The sequence below is a fragment of the Zootoca vivipara genome, chromosome 4 (assembly GCF_963506605.1).
Source record: "Zootoca vivipara chromosome 4, rZooViv1.1, whole genome shotgun sequence".
In the NCBI taxonomy this organism is placed as follows: Eukaryota; Metazoa; Chordata; class Lepidosauria; order Squamata; family Lacertidae; genus Zootoca; species Zootoca vivipara.
In genome coordinates this window covers 100909421-100927225 of record NC_083279.1, presented here as the reverse complement: position 1 = coordinate 100927225, position 17805 = coordinate 100909421, and the positions used below count along the sequence as shown (strand labels likewise).

Below are 17805 nucleotides of genomic sequence, written 5' to 3'. Positions count from 1 at the left end.
GGTCCACCACCACCAACACTGCGGTCTTGCCCCTGGAGGAAGACAGATCGGTGATGAAGTCCATGGACACTACTTCCCATGGCCTGTGCGGTGTGGACAACGGCTCCAGCAACCCTGCTGGCGCTGCTCTGACCACCTTGGCTCGCTGGCAGGTGTCACAGCCCCTTACATAGTCCCGAACATCCTCCCGCACCCCTGGCCACCAGAAGTGTCTCATGACTAAGTGTGTGGTTTTGTCCCTTCCAAAATGCCCAGCCGTCGGGTTGTCGTGCATCTGCTTGAGTACCTTACCTCTGAGCTGGGTGGTGGGCAGGTACAGGGCTCCCCTGTAAAAAAGCAACCCCCTCCTTTCCTCAAAGTCTTTGGCTTGCTCCCTCCCCCCTTGAAGGTCTCGGAAGATTCGTGTGGCGAACTCATCTCCTGCCGTCAGTGCTGTGAGTTCTGCCTCACTCACCACTGCTGCTGAATTGCAACTTATCACCAAGCTTAAAACCATGGAGAGACCTGGTTTGAACAGAGATGTTGGATTCTTATCTCATTATTCATGACTAGTGTATTTCAGCCCGTTCAATAACGGGCGCTAGAACATCTTGGGGTTCGGAGAAGCGCTTGCGCAGCGCTTCTCCGAACCCTGGGACCTGTCCTTGTTGTCGGCGGCAGGGGGACAGGAACGGAGGAGAAGAAAGCGCTGCTTTCTCCTCCTCCGTTCCTCTCCCCAAGCCGCGGACAGGAAGGAGGCATCCCGGGGTTCGGAGAAGCGCTTGCGCAGCGCTTCTCCAAACCCCGGGACCTGTCCTTGCTGTCGGTGGCAGGGGGACAGGAACGGAGGAGATTTGCAGTCGTTTACAGTCGTCAACAGCTATCAGTCAGTCAATCACCCATTTCCACCACCCTTCTGAGTGATACCCCCTCCCCACCCTTTCTCTACATATAAACGTCTGGGGACTTCAATTTCAGTGTATCTGAAGAAGTGTGCATGCACATGAAAGCTCATACCAAAATAAAAACTTAGTTGGTCTTTAAGGTGCTGTTGGAAGGAATTTTTATTTTGTTATCAGGGACCAAGTTTATATCTGAACTGGTTATACTCTCATTTTTAATTCTTCATTTCTTAAAAATCTTGTGACCATTTGTGAAAAGAGCATTTATCAAACTTCTTATACCCAGCTTTATATTTTGCGCTCTCTTCAAAATACAGTTCTCAACTTCAAAGAGGTAAGCAAATTCCTTTCTATTGTGATATCATAATGGCAGTTCACTGATCCCTCCAGGGACCCGACTCCAGCTTCCAGGGGAACTTTCCCCAGTCCAAATTAAAAAAATTACAGGGATTTTAGTGGATTCAGCCCTTCTCCCCTTTATCCTGCTTCAGGGGGAAGGTATTGAGCCCAATCCTTGGTAATAGATAAGTTCCTTTCAGTCTTTCCGGCTACAGACAAATTAACTGCATCACAGCACAGTTCTCTCAATGGGGGAGATTGACTTCCTGTTTAAATCTCCTCCCGTGGCCAATTCTTTGTGTTACTCACGGTGTCCAATGTCTTCAAATCCTTTAAAAAAAAAAATAATCCACCGCTTCGCTCTGTGAGGGTAGTGATAGATTTGAAAATGGCGCCTGCAACTCTCACTCCGCTCGCTCTCGGAGCTCTTTAAAAGAGCTTACTGGGGGACAGAGGAGTCACTTTGGAGTGCAGCTGAGCTCTCACGCCCCCAGAAAGCTCAATCTGGGGTTCTTCTGGGGTGCCGCATTGGTCTCGCGGCTCCCTCCCTCCCTCACAGAGCCAGGAACCTCGGAGCTCGAGGATTCCTTGCTGATCAGTGCAGGTGGTAGACCGGAAGTCTCTTTGATGAACTTCTGGTCCCGCTGTTCTCGGATTCCTCCTGTCATTTTGTCCAATCCATTTGGTCTCATTCTGTTGGTTTTCCAACTAATCTGTGGGTTCTTTTCATCTTTCTTTGGGGGGGGGGGCAGGGACTTTTGAGACCAAGGGCCCAGGGGGGGGAAGATGTATTTCAGCACAACCAACATATGAAATGGGCACAAACATCCAACTGCACTCAACAGGTGACTTTCTCAAGGACTCATCTGTAGTTAGAGACGCCCTGTTTCACCTTACAGGTAGGTAGCCGTATTGGTCTGGGTCGAAGTAAAATAAAAAAATTCCTTCAGTAGCACCTTAAAGACCAACTAAGTTTTTATTTTGGTATGAGCTTTCGTGTGCATGCACCCTAGAAGCAGGCACTCCTGGCATCCTGATTACCTTTTCTCTCTTGCAGGTGACAGAATGATTCCGGCAAGACCTCCTGATCCGTCTTTTCATGGGGGCAGAAAGGAAGCAGCAGCTGTGGAACCAGATCAGGTCAGGGGAAGCTGCCTTGTGGGGACAGAGGCCGAGGGATGGAGCAATGTCATGGACTGGTTGGGCACAGAGGAATGGTGGGAGGAAGCAGCCGGGGAACCAGGAAGGGAAGATGGCTCAGAGCCCAAGGAGTGGAGGTGGAAGAAGGATGGGCGGTCAGAGGGGGAAGAGAGAGAAGCCTGGGGAGAGGAGGTGTCAGAAGCTGAAGGGGTAACAGGGCTTAGTGAGCTGGGAGACTCTGTGACAGAATGTAGTCCAGAATCAGAGGTAGAAGAGGAAGGAGGTGAGTGGGAGGAGGGAGGTCAAGAGGCAGAGGTGAGTCAGGAGAAGGAGGAGCCACCGGTGGCTCCCTCTCCTTCTGCCAGAAGCCACCCTCCCTTCTTGTCTCTCAGAGCTGGGAGACGTCTGACAATGGAGGGGCAAAGGCAGGCTGCACTGTTCGATCGCTTGCCAGAAACTCCAGAGCAGAGGGGACTTGAAACGCTGTGGGGAGCCAAGGGCCTTCACTCTAAGCAGCTAAGGAAGACCCTGACATGGAATTCGACTCAATATTGATCCAGAGCAGAATTCCAATGTATAGTTAGCAGAGGAAAAACCTAAACACGTTACAGGATCCCCAAAAGTAAGCCAGAGGCCATTGTATTTCATCCAGCAGAGATTTACTGCTACTGAAGACAAATGATCATAATTGTCACAAATCCAAAACGTTCAGGGTTGGCCTTGTCCATAAGAAATCCAGTTGCAGGGAATTAGCTGCTGTTCTCTTTTATATATATATATATATATTCTCTTATATATATATATATATATATATATATATATATATATATATATATATATATTTGCTTGATCTTTCGTTTATTTGAAAATATTGTAACCAATTCTTCAAATATGTCCTGATTTCTTCAAATTTCTTCGGATTTAATTTGTTTCCTTCTTTTTTTAATAATAATTTTTATTAGTTTTTTATAGAAACAAAGCAGAAAAAACATACAATACATGTTCTGTCCCTCCAATTTCCCTCCCCCCGCGAGTCCACTTCTGCCACCAGTAGTACCCGTGGGCGTTGAGAATCAGAGGGGTCCATTGTAAGGCTGGGTTTGACCTCCCCCCCCTCATCCCCCCCCTGCCACTGAAAGGACAGGGAAGGAGGGGTTCTGGGGATTGGTTTCCCCTCAGCTGCTCCTTTAACACAAACCTTAAAGAAAACAAAAACACAATACCTATAAAAAAGAAAAACTACAACTACAAAGAAAAAAAACAGATAAAAATTTAAAAATTCCCAATTCTTAATTTTCACATTGTAATTGTGACTTCCTCAAATCTCTTCTTCCTGGTTTTCCTAACTTCTCTAATTAATTGTGGCGGATTTTCTACTCCAATTCCAAATCTTATCCTTATAATATTAACTTATTCCTCCTCCTTCTTCATGCTGCCTCCCCACAAGTCCCCCTATGCCACAAGAGGAGCCTGCTATGCGCAGCACTTCAAAGGTTCCGTTTTTGTGTCTGGGCTTCCTTCCCCCCCTCCTCTCCCCCCCAGAGCACCCTCTGCCACCAGGTGCTTCTGAGCAAAGAGAGGGGGGAAGGCGGCCCTCCATCCAGACACTTATCTGAACACAAACATGTTGCTACAAATCCAAAAATTGTTTCCCAAGCCATTCTTCTACTCCCCTCCAGAAAAATAAATTTTTATATCCATTCACTCTCCTTTCTCCTCCCGGTGTCTTTTCCCCTCCTTAGATCAGCAGTCCTTTAACAAGCCAAGATTTCAGAAACCGTTAATCAATCACCAAAATACTTTTTAAACTAAAATTTTTCACCCCACACCCATTCTTTCCCACTTCCAAATCCAGGCCTCTGCCCCCCTCCCTCTGCCTTTCCTTTTCCTCAATTTGCCATGCCCAATTTTTAGTCTCTCCAGGAGCCTTCTTTTCTTGAATCTGTAATCCATTTTGTTGTTCTTGACAGCTGTCATTTTCCTTTTCAAGTCCTTGTTGTTCTTCCTCCAAGTCACATTTTTTATAGTCCACCTCAGTTTTTGTAAAATCCACTTCTTGTTCTTTGCTCTCAGATAGGCTTTCCACATTGTCCTCTAAGTCCTGATCTTGAACCAAAGTCTCTGAACATGTTAGACTGGAGTGTTGCAGTGTCCTGTGAATGTCCTTCAGAATCTCTAAATAGTTCAAAACTGTCTCTTGGAAGCTTGGTGAATACATTGTTTTCATTCCTTCTAACCACAGACTGGCAGGAGATTAGGAGGCAGAGTACACTGGAAATTTCCATTCACTCACGCTTTCCTCCATCTTGTCTGTTCTTTCCATTGTCTTTAATTTTCCAACACTTAAACATCTCTTAAATTCCAAATACCTCTCTTTTAATATAATCTTGCAGCCGATTGAACTTTCAACAAGTTTTTATGAATTTTCCTTATCTTTTAACAATTTTGACAGCTTTGACAGCTGTCAAATAAATTTTCCCCTTTGTGCACACACTGTTCCTCAGGAGGTATCGGCACGGGGGTTTGTGAAGGAGTGCAAAATTTCTGTTTCTTTCGGGTGCCAGAAACAAAGTCTCTTTTTCGGCTTTGGAATATTTAATGCGCCTCTTAATTGCCCATTAGGAAGAGATCGACTCCCGTTTTTGAATCTCTCCTGATTTTCCTGATTGTTAATTTTAAAGTCCAAAAGGTCCCAATGAAGATTTCACTTACTTTATAAAAGTCTTTTGTTTTCTTGGGAGAATCTGCCGCTGCCCGGTGGAAGACTCGGGGCTTCGCTTCTCCGGAGGTAACGATGTCGACCAAAATGGCTCCCGCGACTCCAACTCCGCTGGCTCTCGGAGACTCTACTGTGTCTCCGGGCAGCAGAGGAATCGCAAAAAAAACCTGGAGCCCGCTGGTCTCTGAGCCCTCGGGACGCTCTACCCGAGGTTCTTGTGGAGCTCGCAGTCCCTGCGTCTTCTCTAGCCGGCGCGGCAGACCGGAAGTAATTTGTTTCCTTCTAATAGCATTCTGTACGATGCCCAACCCCCTCTCGTATTTTTCTCTTTCACAGCCATGGCTTCAGTCGGTGAGGTCCACCAGGGGGTTGGGGTTCTAATAGTTCTTTATATTTATCCCAATTTTCATAAAGAGATTTCCTTATTATATGGTTTAGAAACCCCCTGTGCACCTTCACCTTGTCATATACTAAATATGCAGGCCAGCATTAGTGGTTATCAAAACCCTTTAAGCCCAGCAAATCTGTGACTAGCAGAACCCCATCCTGACTCCTAGAAAAAAACAACTCAACTTTCTCAAACTAAATGTAGTTCCTCACATTATAAAACAAAACACTACTTATGAAACCTGACACAGTTAAGGAAAAAACACAACTCACTCATCAATACAGCTATCTTATAAACCTTCTCTTATCTTACTAATAGTATATAAACTTCACCCAAATACATAAACCAAGGTTGGAAAGCCTCACTTTATAGCCACCGCCTAACGGAATACTCAACAGAGCACCTCTTTACCTGGGCACTTCAACAAACTTTGCAATATATAATCGGAGTTTATAAGAAACAAAGATCATTATACCTTAGATAAAACCAAATGATTGCCTTGGTTTCTTCCATCTGTTTGTTTGGTCGTTTTAACTGTATCCTGTTTTGAAACTGTTTTGAAATTGTTTTGTGGGTCCTTGGACTGCAATAAAGTTGTAATATAATCTTACTTTTCATATCCCTCCACACTAAAGAAACTTCCACCTAGACAACTAGTCCATTAATTGATTGACAGTGCAAACTGACAGACCCTCAGGGAATGAGATGCTGTTCTCATTAAGCCTGAAACTCAGCCAAGTCTGTGAATATTGTCTTCTTGCTAAGAAAGAGTAAACTCCAGCTGTGAACTGTGGGATTTCCTGACCATAAAACTCTGACACCAGCCTTCTCAATGTCCCAAGTAGCATTCATCTGTAGTTGCAGGTTTCATGTAATCCTAGAGATGAAAGGGACTCCAAGGGTCATCAAGTCCAACCCCCTGCATTGCAGGAATCTCAGCTAGATCATCCAAGGCAGGTGGCCATCCAAACTAGGCTTCTTTTATTTCTATATTCATCACTGGATGCTAAAATAGGCTTCTAAGCAGTGGCCCACACTCCTCCCCCTCTCCATGCCCCCATGAACCCCTTGAATTTGACTCTAGGGCATTGGGGGGGGGAACTCCCCAGAACAGCTCATGAGGAGAGGAGAAAGTGGATCCTTCCATCGGGGAAACTGGAATGCTTGCGTAGGCAGAATGACTTGAAAAACACAAGGTGAAGTACCACCTATTTGCACAAAGATGAACACACGTAATTAAAACGCAGAATAAAACAAGCATCCATAAATAAAATGTGCAGCAAAGCAATCCTATTGAAACAAGACAGCAATTTACAGGAAGGAAAGAACAGAGCATTGTGTAGCAGATCATATTTCTGCTGTTTCAGAGGAGGACATTTCACTTTTTCTTTCAGGGTCCAGTGTGCTTTGAAGATGTCGCTGTTTGTTTCATGGAGGAGGAGTGGGCGTTACTGGATCCTGACCAGAGAGCTCTGCATAAGGATGTCATGGAGGAGAATCGTGGGATCGTGGCCTCTCTTGGTAAGGCTCCCTGTGGGGTGGTCATATCTGCCTGGAAATTCAACAAAATACCTCTATGCCAAACCTCATATATTTTCACAGAGCTCAACAGCGCCCCCTACAACACCTGGGAACCTAACACCCCCCACAATAAGCAGCACATCACTTTTTTTTCTGTGAACCATCTTCCTCCAGTTCTGCCTTTATATGCCATGATAAGCCTGGTCTGAACTGCCCACTTCATCTTAAATGTCAGCCTCAGAGTTGTTAAGAAATATAAGTAGCTTCTGTCAGGTTTTTTGTTTTAGTTTTTGCTCCTGTCAGTCTTGGGTTGACCAAAGAGACGCCTGACATTGGAGATGGAGGGGAGGCCGCGACTGGGCCAAACAAAATCCATCCCAGAGAAGAACATAGCTGTCAAGTTTTCCCTTTACTCGCGAGGAATCCTATTCAGCATAATAGAATTTCCCTTTAAAAAAGGGAGAACTTGACAGCTATGGAAGAACCAGGCTTATTGAATCTCAGATAGTAGTAGCAGTGATAATAACAATAATAAGAATAAGAACAGTAATATTAATAGTAATAATTTTTATTTATACCCTGCCCGTCTGACTCGGTTGCCCCAGCCATTCTGGGCAGCTTCCAACACATATATAAACATGAAACATTAATAACAATCTGATCCCATATAAAAAGTATATTAACTTTAAAACGAGGAAGTCAACAATGTTAAGTAAATAATACAAGAATTGAGATATTTTTCTTTTTTATGTGTGTATTTTTTGGAGTTTTTGTTTTTGTTTTTTGGTGATTTTGTATTTGGAAAATGAATAAAAATTATCTTAAAAAATAAAATAAATAAAATGAACAACTTACAATAGTGGCCAAAATTGTGGAAGCCTTTTGGGAAAAGTGTATTTCTGTGGTTTGATGGCTCATAACACCACTTTTGGGGGGAACAATACCATAAAATTATATATCAATGGAAATATTATTTAATAAAGAATGTAATGCAATAACAAAGGAGTGTTTATTAGAACATCAGTCATAAAGAAGGAACGTGAAAGAAAGAGGAAAAAGGAGATATGCAGAAATTGGGTTAAGGTCTGGACTTTTTGCAGGCCATTCCAGCAGTGGAATAGGATTATCTTGAAAGCACCTTTTGCACACAGCAGCAACATGACCTGGAGCTGAATCCTGTTGAAATGGAGAATGAATGAATGAATAAATATTAATATAAATATATCTAAATGCTTCAGTATCTGGGAAAAGATCACCTGTGGAATGTTTCAGTTTGGCCTCAAGTATTTCATTTATGTATTTTGGGGCATTTACATTCCTATTAATGACACAAATTCTGCCCACACCTTTTGCTGTCATACAACCCCAGATCACCACACTAACTAGTGTTTCATGGAAACACTATGGAAGCACCTGGGATGAATAGAGATATCGGATTCTTATCTCATTATGCATGATCAAGCTTTCTTTAGCACCTCAGCCCAGGACTAATTGCAGCCATCAGCAGCCATTAACACCCATCTACAGGTTTACCACTCCCATCAGCCCATCTCCCATTCCCACCCACCCCCACCACCCTCTGTATATATATAGGGTCTGACACTTCTGTTTCTAGTGTATCTGAAGAAGTGTGCATGCACACGAAAGCTCATACCAAAATATAAACTTAGTTGGTCTTTAAGGTGCTACTGAAGGAATTTTTTTATAGTGTTTCATGGTAGGTGTAATACATGTACAGTGGTACCTCTGGTTAAGATGATAATGATGGTGATGATTTATTTATTTATTTATACACAGCCCATCTGGCTGGGTTTCCCCAGCCACTCTGGGCTGCTTCCAACAAAAGATACTAAAATACAACAACCCATAAAACATTAAAAGCTTCCCTAAACAGGGCTGCCCTCACATGTCTTCTAAAAGTCAGAAAGTTGTTTATCTCTCTGACATCTGATGGGAGAGCGTTCCACAGGGCGGGCGCCACCACTGAGAAGGCCCTCTGCCTGGTTCCCTGTAACTTGGCTTCTCGCAACGAGGGAACCGCCAGAAGGCCCTCAACACTGGACCTCAGTGTCCAGGCAGAACGATGGGGGTGGAGATGCTCCTTCAGGTATACTGGACCAAGGCTGTTTAGGGCTTTAAAGGTCAACACCAACACTTTGAATTGTGCTCGGAAATGTCTTGGGAGCCAATGTAGGTCTTTCAGGACCGCCGTTATGTTGTCAGGTTTAGCACTTCTCTCACACAAGGCACAGAACGCTGGCAATTTTACTAGTTGAGGTTTATTTAGCAATACAGTGGTACCTCGAGTTAAGAACTCAATTCATTCCAGAGGTCCATTCTTAACCCAAAACCGTTTTCACTCGCATCCTGGGGCAAAGTTTGCCACCAGGAACATCTACTTCCAAGTTAGCGGAGCTCGTTACCCGAAGCATTTGTAAGGAAGACTGTATGTAACCCAAGGTTCCACAGTAGGATATAAATCAGGCATCCCCAAACTGCGGCCCTCCAGATGTTTTGGCCTACAACTCCCATGATCCCAAGCTAACAGGGCCAGTGGTCAGGGATGATGGGAATTGTAGTCCAAAACATCTGGAGGGCCGAAGTTTGGGGATGCCTGATATAAATCATCTTCGATTCTTCTCCTCGCGTATTTCATGCCATCACTACTAAGCAAGGAGATTTGGGTCTCATCGCTCCAAATAACACTTTCCCATTGTTCCGCTGTCCAGTTAACATGGGTTTTAGCCCAGTTTAATATTTTCAACCTTTGTTTGAGAGATAACAATGCCTTTTTCTTTGGAATTCTAACATTTAGACCAGTCCTTGCACTCAACTTCACATTACATTGCGCCATGTCATCTTGTAGACACCCAGATGATTTTCTTCTGTCATGTAGGGACAGTCTCTCCATTCTTCTATCGTCACTTGCCCTTGTGCACCTTTTCCTGCCTTGACCAGTCTGATTTTGTAGTGACTGAGTCTCCTTATACCTCTACAAAAATATAGAAACGCCACCTTTGGTTAAGTATTCCCCAATCTCTCTTCTAATTTCTTTATAAACTGTAGCCTTGTTCACTTAATAGGACTATTTTACATCGCTTTCTGGGTGACCAGTCAACTCTTTGTACCATTTCTATAATTTTATTATGTTTTACATCCTCACTAAATGAAAGAACACAAAAAAACAATAGCAATCACATAACACACTGACAAAAATCAACCTAAGCAAGTTGTGCTTCCTTTTTCTGGTTATTTGGCTATAAAGTTTGATAGAATACGGGTAATTGAACAAACTTTGTGGAATTGCAGTCTTAAAAAAATTATCTTTCCATTGATATATATATATATTTATAATATTACTGCAAAAGAAGTGGTGTTATGAGTCATCAAACCTCTGAAATACACTTTTTTTACAAAAGGCTTCCACAATTTTGACCACATTCAACAACCCATCAGAGTCTAACAATAAATATGTTGGTTAATCACATGGGGTCCATGGGGTCACGAAGAGTCGGACACGACTAAACAACAACAACAATCACAAACAACAAAGGTAATTGTTAAATGAGTTTAAAAGGGTCCTTCTCCGGGAGGGTGTCCGGACCTCGGCAGAGCACAATTGAAAGCCCTTACTGGCCAGTAAAATGACAGAGACCAGATCAGAATTCTAGTGAAAAGCAAGGCAGCTAGTTAAGCCTGATCTTTATTAAAAGCTGTTGCAACAGGTTGTGTCCGCCCCGTCCCCCCCGCACACACAGGAAGGTGGGGGAGAGACCCAGAACCAAGGTGTGCAAGCTCTTATATAGACATTGTAAATTGCCCACCCTGGAGCCCAAGACTGCCTCCAGAAACATCATAGATACATCACAGAAGGGGTGAAGTCCAAGACCACCCCCCAGACACATCACACCTAAATCACAGAGAAGGCGGTCTACAACAGAAATCCAAGTGCATTGCTTTTATTCTGCCTGGCAAGTTACCTGTTAATGGTCATTTGACTGGATTACCTGGGGAGCCTGGCCAGTCTTTTGTAATGATAAATAATTAGATAAAATAAGATAAGATATATTTATTGTCATTGTCCCCTTGCGGGAACAACGAAATTACTCGGTTGCTACATCCACTCCGATAAAGCATTCCGCATAATCCAAAATTACAAAAACCCAATTAAAAACAGTAAATATAATACAAAATAACAAGTAAAATAAGATGACTTCAAAGTCCAGGCTTTCCATTTAAGGCCAAAATCGCTCTAGAGAAGAAACTGTTCCTGAGACGGCTCATTCTTGCCTGCATTGTTCTATATCTCCGTCCCAATGGCAGGAGCTGAAAGAAATGGTGACCAGGGTGCGTTGGATCTCTTGATATGTCTAGTGCTTTTCTGTGGCACCTGGTGGTGTAGATTTGTTCTAAGGTGGTGAGTGAGCAGCCAATAATGCTCTCTGCTGTTTTAATAATTCTGCACAGCCCTGCTCTGTCCCGGGAAGTACAGCTTCCATACCACACACATAAACCGTACGTGAGCACGCTCTGTATGGCACAGTGATAGAAGGCAAGTAGCAGCTTTTGTGGAAGATGGTTTTTCCTTAAAATTCTCAAAAAATACAGTCTCTGCTGCGCCTCTGCTGGCTCAAATAATTAGTATTTAAGCCAGGTCACAGGGTCACACCCTATTCATATCTTAAGTGTGCCCCTAAGACAGGATTTGTGAGGAAGGAGACAATGGGGAGGTTTCCCAATTTGACCTTTCAGAGAAATATTTAAGGTCAATTTGTTCAGGACTTTTTTCTGTGAAGTTTCAGACATGTGGTTTATATATACAGTTATGAACATTTGTCATATATATATATATATATATATATATATATATATATATATATATATATACGATCTTACAATTCTTATAACATAATGAACACACACCCAACTCCCTTCTATTCTTTTCCATTTGTTCCTGAGGCTCTAGCCCATTTTTGTCTCCATTGCAGGTTGTAATGAACTGGAAATCAAGAACAAGGGTGAGCACGACGAAATCCCCAGAGAGGAGAAGCCATGTAAGAATCTGGAGTGCGGAAAGAGCTTCAGGAGGAGCTCCCATCTCACTTCCCATCAAAAAATTCATACAGGGGAGAAACCCTATCAGTGTGTGGAATGTGGAAAGAGCTTCAGTCAAAGCTCCAGTCTCAGTTCCCATCAAAGAATTCATACAAGGGAGAAACAGTGTATGGAATGTGGAAAGAGCTTCAATAAGGGCAGCCACCTCACTTCCCATCAAAGAATTCATACAGGGGAGAAACCCTATCAGTGCCTGGAATGTGAAAAGAGTTTCAGTCACAGCAACAGTCTCACTTACCACCAAAGAATTCATACAGGGGAGAAACCCTATCAGTGCATGAAATGTCGAAAGAGCTTCAGTCGGAGCGACACTTTCACTTCCCATCAAAGAATTCATACAGGAGACAAATCACATAAGTGCATAGAATGTGGAAAGAGCTTCAATCAAAAGGCCCATCTCAATACCCATGAAAGAATTCATACAGGGGAGAAACTCTATCAGTGTGTGGAATGTGGAAAGAGCTTCAGAATAAAGTCCTCTCTCACTTCCCATCAAAGAATTCATACAGGGGAGAAACCCTATCAGTGCATGGAATGTGGAAAGAGCTTCAGTCGGAGCGACACTCTCACTTCCCATGAAAGAATTCATACAACAGAGAAACCCTATCAGTGTGTGGAATGTGGAAAGAACTTCAGTAAGAGCTCCTCTCTCACTTCCCATCAAAGAATTCATACAGGGGAGAAACCCTATCATTGTGTTGATTGTGGAAAGAGCTTTAATCACAGCTCCTCTCTCACTTCCCATGAAAGAATTCATACAGGGGAGAAACCGTATCAGTGTTTGGAATGTGGAAAGAGCTTCAGAATAAAGTCCTCTCTCACTTCCCATCAAAGAATTCATACAGGGGAGAAACCCTATCAGTGCATGGAATGTGGAAAGAGCTTCAGTCGGAGCGACACTCTCACTTCCCATGAAAGAATTCATACAACAGAGAAACCCTATCAGTGTGTGGAATGTGGAAAGAACTTCAGTAAGAGCTCCTCTCTCACTTCCCATCAAAGAATTCATACAGGGGAGAAACCCTATCATTGTGTTGATTGTGGAAAGAGCTTTAATCACAGCTCCTATCTCACTTCCCATGAAAGAATTCATACAGGGGAGAAACCGTATCAGTGTTTGGAATGTGGAAAGAGCTTCAGGGTGAGCTTCCATCTCACTTCTCATCAAAGAATTCATTCAAAGGTCGGAAAAACCTTTCATTAAATAGCCAGGCAAATACACACCTCTGTAACCAGGCCTTTGGCTGTTTGACATCTAATGCCCTTTCAAAATGTGGTGGGGAGGGGGGTTAGAAATGTCTATTTTGTGTTTTTATATTGTGTTTTAATGTTGTAACCATCCTGAGGCCTGTGGGTGTATGTAATAGGAGCCAGCTCTTAGAGGCTGAGGGGTCTTTGCCCCCCCTAAAATATTTGAGGGGGTCACCCCCCGTTGATGGGCATTGCCATTCAAATTGCGCACATGCACCCTATGATTGATTGTGCAAGGTGGGCCTTTCCTGGCCCCCACCAATATTTTATTCAAGTTGGCACCACTAGTTTCGAGTGGTATACAAATTAAATAAATACATAAATCACAATCCTTTGCACATGTTCCAGCTTGTCAATATCCTTATTTATTATCATTTTTAAAATGTATGTGCCCTTAGTCTGAAGATATCACAACATAAACATACAGGATGAAAGCATGACTTTCTCAAACACAAGTCAAGCCCGATAAATCTTTTTCTTTTCTTTTTTCTTTTTGGATGGAGTTACAACCTTTGTTGATCAGGGCACTGCTGTGGAAATAGTGCATCTCGATTTCAGTAAGGCTTTTGACAAAGTCCCCCATAATATTTATCTGAGTAATCTGGTAAAATGTGGGCTGAATGAGGTAACTGGTAGGCGGATTTGACTGACCGAACCCAAAGAGGATTCCGTCATGGTTCCTCATCATCCTGGGGAAAAGTGACAAGAGGGGTTCTGCAGGGTCAGAAGTTGTTCAACTGTAGCCTTATTAGCTTACTAATGGTTCTTTAAGTTGCGCCCAGGCAGGGACAGAGACAGTCAATAACGACACCGAGGGTTGAATCCAGAGAAAGAGTTTAATCTCTATAGAGAGACTCCTGGTGACAAGAGTAAAGAAAGACAAATTTTCAAAGATTCTTATACACTTCTTGGGCTCCTTCTCTCTCCTCTGTAAGTGCGTGCAAGGGGGTCATAGGTTACAGATACATATAAGGAAGATCCGTATCCTGTCCTTCTCATAAACACACGCTGACTCAACAATGCTACCCCGGTGCCAGCCTCAAGCAGCCTTGAGTGTGCCTGATATCTGCGTCATCTGGTATAGACCTTGAGCATCTCCTGATGCTCCTTGTGCTTTCTGGCAAGGCCATCCTGTCTAGCTATTGCATGTTTTCATTACACTTTAACACAGAAGCACTAAAAGCATTTTAAGGAGAAAAGCATCCCAGGAATATGGGGGCTAAGCCACACAGTCAGAATTATACAATGCAGACTATAGGATCAAATTTATCCCTATAATACAATAAGCAAATCTCTCTCCTCCATTCCCACCTCTTGTCTTCGGACCGACGGAGCCTTCTGTCGCGTCCCATGATGGTACTGGTTGATATTCCCGTACCAGGGCTATAAGGTCAGGGAACCAGCTATAAGTTGAGGCCTTACCATTCGAGATACCATCTTATGCATCATATTTTGCAAACATTGCAAGAAGCAGGGGATACATAAGCAAATGAGCAATAAGATTAGCAGAGAACCATCCTAAATTGGGGAACCAGTCAAGCAGTCCAGACTTATCCCATACGTTCCAGATTTTAACCTGCATATGGGCGACTATCTGCTCTGGAGACCACTGATCTTTTCCCCACTGCTGAGAGCTTTCCCCCTGCAACTGCCGCTATGTCAGCTGATCAATTTCCTCTCACGGGGTGTGGTGGCAAGCGACTCATAAACCCATATAGGGGGAATTAGCCAGGTAGGACATGGTAGGCTTTAGTACCGCAGGCTCAATATGCCTTTATGTCTTCATGCTGTAATACTGGTGGTGCTATGCACTCTCCCCTCTTCCGCTTCCCAAATCAGGGAGTTAAGGCTGTGGGTGATGCCCTGTTTATGGGTTGGGTCTGAGCTTTCCCCCAAGGATGGTGGTGGCATTGTACAGCCCCCCAGCCCTTTGGTGTCCACACTTGCTCACCTATCACCATGGGCTCCTCCCGGACTTGCAGCGGGGCCACCCTGTTCCTCCGCCAGCAGCTGAACAAGGCCCTGAACCACATGAACCTAAAAGAGAGGAGCAGAGGAGAGAGAGCGACTCAGGAGCCCCAATGGGTGGGGTGTGTTTGTGTCTGTGCGGGGGGCTGAGAGAGGAAGGTGGCGGAGTCTTCCTTAGAGCCAGAGAGACCCCCAGGAAGGGGGAGAAGGCCGATGGCATTAGGGAGCTGGAGAGATGCAAAATGGAGCCAGGCAGAGGTGTAGTGGTTGGAGGTCTAGACTAGGAGGAGCTGGGAGAGCAGGGTTCAAATCCCCACTCAATCATGAAGCTCCCTGGTGGACCTTGGGCCAGCCTAGCCCATAGCTGCCAAGTTATCCCTTTTTTTAAGGGATTTTCCCTTATGCTGAATAGGCTTCCTCGCGAGAAAAGGGAAAACTTGGCAGCTATGGCCTAGCCTACTTTGCAGGGCTGGTGTGAAGAGAAAAATTGGTGGCAGGGAGAGCCATGAAGGCCACTTTGAACTCCTGGGAGGAAAGTGGCCCAGGAATGTCCTAATAAAAGTGGATGATGAGAGGGGAGAGAAAAGGGGAAGGCAGGGAAAGAGTGTGGAGGAGCTGAGCTCTCTGGAAAAGACTGGCCGGGTCAATTTCCAGAGACCCCAGGACTCACACACACACCCCAGGAGACCAAGAGAAAGGGAAGGAACTCTACTTACAGCCTGCACATATTATTCAGTAAAAATCCCCACCCTCCTCTCTAAACTAGCTAACTATCTAAAATGCCCACCCAAGCCTAACTCTGACCCACCCCACCCCCACCCCCACCTCCAGCCCTAACCCTACACCTAACCCTAACTACCCCTCTATGTACTCTACAAAACAAATATATACAAAATGTGCACAAAATAAAAATGAAAAATTAAAAGAATAAAATAAAATTAAAGTGTTAAAATTAAAATCTCAGCACAGGCATCCATGGCAGATGACTTTATCTCGAATCTGAGCGACTTTATTTGCAAAAAAAAACCTTAGCAAAATCATTGCAGGAGATTTTGGGGTCTTTACAAGGCCCCGATGCTGAAGGTGGTTCCGTTAGATTGCGAACCACCTGAAGGAGTCTCCTGCTGCTGTTTTCTGCAGATGCAATAGAGGCGGTGAAGAAGGTCCTCTTCGCTGTTGTCATCGCCACCGGGCGACAAATGCTAACAGGCTTGATGTTGAACTTTAACCCGTGTCCAGTCAGCTTCAGAATGAGTTATCCGCCACCGGCACTCTAGCCGTCTCAGCGATTGTTTCATTGCCCTCAGATCCATGGGAAACCACAGAGCTGTCCGGGCTCCATGCAATCAGAGAGGGCACTTCGGAGCTAGACAGTCAATGGCCCTGGCTAACTCTGGATTCCAGTGGGCCACCAGGGAATCAGCTGAAAGGCCATTAACATGGGATAAAACATCCCCTACCACTCTCTGGAAACCATTGGATCCACTAAGTGTTGGAGGCAGGCCATCCAAATCGGTCCCACCTCCCTGCAGAGGGGAAGGGTCGCGGAGAAGTCCAGTTGCACCAGGAAGTGATCTGACCATGGCACTTCTTTAGTTTCGCTTTTACTTCGTGTCAGATCACCCACGTCACTAGAGGTGAACACCAGGTCTAAGGCATGTCCATGGCTATGAGTTAGGCCAGACTTATTCAGGGACAGCCCCATGGTGGCCATGCTTTCCACGAAGTCCCAAGCAGCCCCTTGTAAGGTCGTGTTGGCATGAATGTTAAAATCCCCTGGGACAACCAAACTAGGTGTCTCCAGGAGAACATCTGCCACAATCTGAAGCAGCTCGGGCAGGGAATCCTTGGTGCAGCGGGGAGGTCGGTACACCAAAAGGAATCCTGTACTGCCCCTATTGCCCAACTTCCAGAACATGCACTCAGAGAACTGGGTCTTCCCAATAGGACGCCTGGTGCAAACTAAGGACTTCCTAAAAATCACTGCAACCCCCCCCCCCCCGCCCACCCACAAGGTAGCGTAAGAGAAACCTGGTGGACAAGCAGCAGCTAGGACAGGCCCATCTGCTTCATCCAACCAAGTCTCTGTTACACATGCCAGGTCAAGTCCTCCATCCACGATCAAGTCATGGATGGCAGTTATCTTGTGAATCATTGACCTGGCATTGCACAGCAGCACCTTCAGAACGTGTGAAATCCAACAAAGAATTGGGGGGGGGGGGTAGCTCTATGGGGGGGTGGTAGCTCCATGTGACATAACCACAGTTCAGCGCCTGCCTATCGCCTGGTGACAATCAAGGCCAGCTGGTGATCGTGGCCTCATCTTGGGTGCCTCCGGGACACACTATGTGGGGTTTTATTTAAAAGAAATATTTTTCGATTGTCTTATTTTACATCATCAAAATATATTTTTATACAATAAATTTGATATACCCAATACTGATATCGACCTGCCTCCTCCCCTTTCTGCAGTTGATTATATT

At 44.5% G+C, this 17805-nt stretch overlaps 1 protein-coding gene and 1 pseudogene across 1 annotated transcript in view; both read left to right on the top strand.

Annotated features, from left to right (window-relative positions):
* LOC118085569 (zinc finger protein 850-like) overlaps positions 1 to 14419 on the top strand; it is a 55934-nt pseudogene extending 41515 nt beyond the window's left edge.
* Positions 1 to 17805, top strand: part of LOC132592062 (zinc finger protein 883-like) — a 77902-nt gene that overhangs the window by 47895 nt on the left and 12202 nt on the right. The window lies entirely within an intron of this gene.